Source organism: Mizuhopecten yessoensis, unplaced genomic scaffold (assembly GCF_002113885.1).
Source record: "Mizuhopecten yessoensis strain PY_sf001 unplaced genomic scaffold, ASM211388v2 scaffold25, whole genome shotgun sequence".
Classification (NCBI taxonomy): Eukaryota; Metazoa; Mollusca; class Bivalvia; order Pectinida; family Pectinidae; genus Mizuhopecten; species Mizuhopecten yessoensis.
This window is the reverse complement of record NW_018403340.1, coordinates 293,209-297,898: the sequence shown is the minus strand read 5'-3', so window position 1 is coordinate 297,898 and position 4,690 is coordinate 293,209.

The window sequence follows — 4,690 nt, the reverse complement described above, 5'->3', positions numbered from 1 at the left end:
AGTAGGGTACGAGACCCGAATTTAGAATGCAACACTCCTATGTAAGATCCTATATATATTAGTTAGTTACAAACAACACTCTGAATGTCAATGACATCTTGCAATGTGTCATCTAGATAGAATAGAAAACAATGTATAACTTTACTGATATATTTACTGCCAGCTACTGAAAGTGTTCAGTGTGTGATGTACAGATCATCCGGTTGTTATAATTATCTGAAAGCAGTCTTGGATGCAACCAATTACCGTAGTGTGAATGTTTCAAATGTTTGAATAAGGGTCTTACTCTTCATTTATGTATTTGATACACAATGTACAAACTAATACTAGTAATTGCAATATGCCATCTTGAATGTATCTAAACCTGAAGACTGCCCAACTTAAAATACTCACTTTTTGCCTGATGGCCAAAAGAAACTACAGCTGACACAGAAACTGCCACAGAAGGTTCTGATACTCGCATAGATGGTTCTGATACTGGTTCGAGTGGCACTGGTGCTGCAATAGAAAATGCAACCACCAACATTATGGATATGTACAATAATATATAACTTTACCAAATATAGATACAACTAAAGGTGATTGGACCTATCTGAATTAAGAACATGATGTTTATCAAATTTCAAACACGGTAAAAGTACAAAACTAACACATTGGACGACTGCATTACCTTTAGATTTCATATCTTTCAAGCATTCAATGGGACCTCTAAATGCTTCTGCACTTTCCTTTTCAGCTGCTTTGGGTGTTTTTCTTGAAAAATTTGTATGTCTCCGTTTTGTTTGAAAATATATACATATTTGAATGATTAAAATGTACAGAATATTTGAATCGAGTTTCATTACCATATCTATCCGGCAATAATTCCTGGGGGCCAGTGTCACTGACTTCCGAAGGCTTTAACAAATTTGACTTTTATGACCTTGAAGGAAGGTCAAGATAAGTTATTTAACATCTTTGATAGAGCACCTACTGGTCAAATATCATGACCCTAGGTCTTATAAATTCTCGAGAAAATGTCTGAATTGCGGTTTTTATTATATTTGACCCCTGTAACCTTGAATGAAGGTCAAGGTAATTTATTTGAACAAATTTGATAGAGATCCATTCTAGCTACCTACTGGCCAAATACGACCTCATGGTTATTGAGAAAATTTCAAATATATATCAATTGTTAACAGACGATGGTAGACGAAGACAGATGGCAATAGGTCACTTAACCATTTTACTTAGGTAACATGAAAATAGTATTTTGAAATGTTACCTTCAACTTAAATGTCAATATGTATGTCAAATGTGTTCAATGATTTCCTAGCTAATTGCAAATAAATGAATTTAAGTATTTTGAGGATTTACAAACCCATTTGATCCAGAATGAGGCAGACCAGGATGAATATGACTTCATCAGGTAACTGTAATTATGTAGGTGGCAGTGCGGATCGGAGTGACATGAGAAGATCTGCAGTATCCATACCAGAATCACAGTATTCTGACAAGACTACACCCCCAATCCTGTTTGCCATATTCAAATCGCAGGAACTTAATAAAGATGCACTCATGGTATATCTTTCAAGAGTTGCTGCTGTCAAAGTTGACACAAAGCCTGTGAAACAACAAAAATAATAGGAACAACATGATCTCATGGTCTGATAAGAATATAATATGACATGTTTTAGATAAAATCTATCAGGAAGTTATGTCAACACCCCTATTATATTACTAACCACTCTTTATTTCCACCAGTCCTAGAAAATCAGATCTACGTGTTGTAACATTATAATGATTGCCATAAAGTAATATAACAGTTACACTTCACCTGGTTTTATAATTTAAAACAACATTCTGTTTACTTTATTGTTTACTGTGATTTACTATTCAACAGATGTAACGCTTAATGGAATGATGTGGAATGCTTTAATGATATATACATACACGTTTATATCAGCTTTAATATCAAGTTGCTAACTGAATAATTTGTGCTTCCCTAATAAATATCTTTACTATTATATACTCCTCTAATTAAAACATTATCGACAATTATATTTTAAAATACAACGTACCTTTGAATTTTTCAAGCAGCATTGTAGACTTTGTTGTTGATTCATTACACTGTGGATCTACAAAATGTATTGTAAGACTAAATTAAAGGACATCTTTAATACATATATTACATGAAATGTAAACAAATATGAAAGTTTTAAACGCAGAGCAATCCATAGTTCCCCACCAGTACCTTTTCAATGATTGAGGTCAAAAGTCAAAGCATACATATACATCATAGTGATCTACTTCTGGTACTCCGTACTCCGCCATCATAATATCTACTGTACCTGCATACAATATTTAGTTAATCCTGTTGAAATAGAATAGGAGATATGCTCTGGACAAATGTTTTCAAAGGTCAGAGCATTGGTCACAGTGACCTACTTCTGCTACTCTGTGCTCCGTCATTCTAAGATGTAGCTGCATACAAAATCTAGTTACTCTAGGTGAAATTGTATAGGAGAAAAGCCCTGAACAAATGTTTGGGATGGATGAGCGGAATTCTGCGAAAGGATGGACAGAGTGCACCTATATTCCCCTCGGTAATCTGACTAACCTCCAGTGTGTAATTCAGTCAAAAGGTCAACCCCTTCTTCAGTAATTATCATGTTTTCACATGAAACCCCTCCAAATAAAAAAACTTGTTTTTAAATTCAAAAAAAGAAGACATGATGTGCTATTAAATATATTTACATTTATTTGTGTAAAAATTAATAAAAAAATCGAGTATTATTTGAAGTGAAATGAAAAAGATCAGGAACAGATTATTTTAGCTGTACCACTCTAACTATGTAATTATTCCCAATATGATTATCGGCATTATTTACATTTAGAGTGCTCAGTAACTCCGAACTGGATTTCAAACACACTCATTTTGTTTAATTCTAACAATGCGCTAAAAGTTGAGTGCTTAATTATTTCTTTCTTTGCATGTTACTAAACAAGCAGATCTTCAACACCTTTCCGTGTATGGTACTGTCTCCTCTTTTCAGCACCAACACCATGTCGTTTGGAGGCTACTAATCTTCTTTTCCTTAATTTGAGTGACCTTGGTGTCTTTTTCAGTCTTGTTGTTGCAATATGACACATGTTGGACTCTTTATCAACAACAATTCCATCCTCCTGAGGTGCCGCAGCCTTAACAGAAGACATTACATCCATCAATTTGGTGGCTGTGTTGTTGAGGACATCAACGTCTTTGACTTGGTATGCAAATCCTTTGATTATTTCAAGAATTCCAGAAATATGTGTCCTGGCCCTTTTCAACATCGCTGCTTTTGAAAGAGGTAGATCTTCACAGGAACTGTCAATCATGATGACGTCCTGGTCATTGTTGATGTCAGCGTCAGCTGTTGTCAGTCATTGTGAAGGAAATGTCTCCACATCCAAGGTTAGGAATGGACTAGTTTTGTAGGCATCTGGCAAAGCATTCCATCCAGTGGTTAGGTGACATGGCAAATGCTAGTTGTTCCAGTCCATACACTGACATGACGAGAGGCTGTTGTCTGAAGTTTGAAGGCAGACTTCAAAGAATCGTCCTCTTTCTGCAGAACTCTTCACCAGGAATGTATTGTCGCTGAGTTTATCTACATAGTTCCCGGGTATGTTCTGCCCATCCAGCCATCTCTTCAAACAAAGTTGTACAACAAACTTTGGTCGGTTGTGAAGAAAGTCGGGAATGGACTCATCGTACTTTCTGTACAAATGGGAGGACTCTATGTTTTTCCTTTTGTACCTGCAGTAAATCATACAACTCATTTTATTACATGACTGATGACACCAGGTACTCCTCTTGTAATGGTAGTTTAAAATAAACATGTATCATAGGTAAAATATCTTCTGCCCGTTAAGTCATAAAAATATTCCAAAGGAATGAAAATCATAAAAGTTACATAATTAGTTAATATTTACATGACCAAAACAATCTTTCTTTCATGATGGTAAAATTGTCAAGCAAGTTTCACAAAATTATTTGCATAAGTACTTTTGGAACTTGGACAATATAGATCTAAGGATGAAAGGACAGACACTGTAATGTATCTGTGTTTCTTGCTATCCAACGAACTTGAACATTTTACTCCGGAGACAACCATATTTATGCCATTGAGTAATTATGAAGGCAGCAATGGACCCTAATCGTCTAGATTGTGAATTTATAATCCATGAAATTTTTGTTCTAAGTATCATACCTGGTGTAGGCGTCTGGCAAGTACTTGTTTACCAAGATGGTTAGGAGTTGACTCAGGGACCGAGCCTTCTTCATGTCCAAGAACTCGTACTTTAAGGCCAAGTTCTGTCGTTCAATGCCATTATTGGTGTTAATGGATACATTAAAACGTTCCAGTCGAAAAGCTCGCACTCATCGCTACAAGACCAAGTAAAAGGTGATCAAATTAAAGCAATAGTTTCACTCTCTTCCACTGCATATATTCATGAAATTGAAAAGATTAAAGGACACTTAATGTAACTGTATAGTATCAGTTTATAACAGTATATGAATGCAAGAGCACCGCAGATGAATGCAATTATGCCTGTCGACAAGATTTAAATGTTGAAATAAACAAAGGGCAATAGCTCTTGCAAAAACAGTAGAACCTAAATTCTATTTTTGTAAAGTACAACTAGTATTATTTTATTACTTTTGACA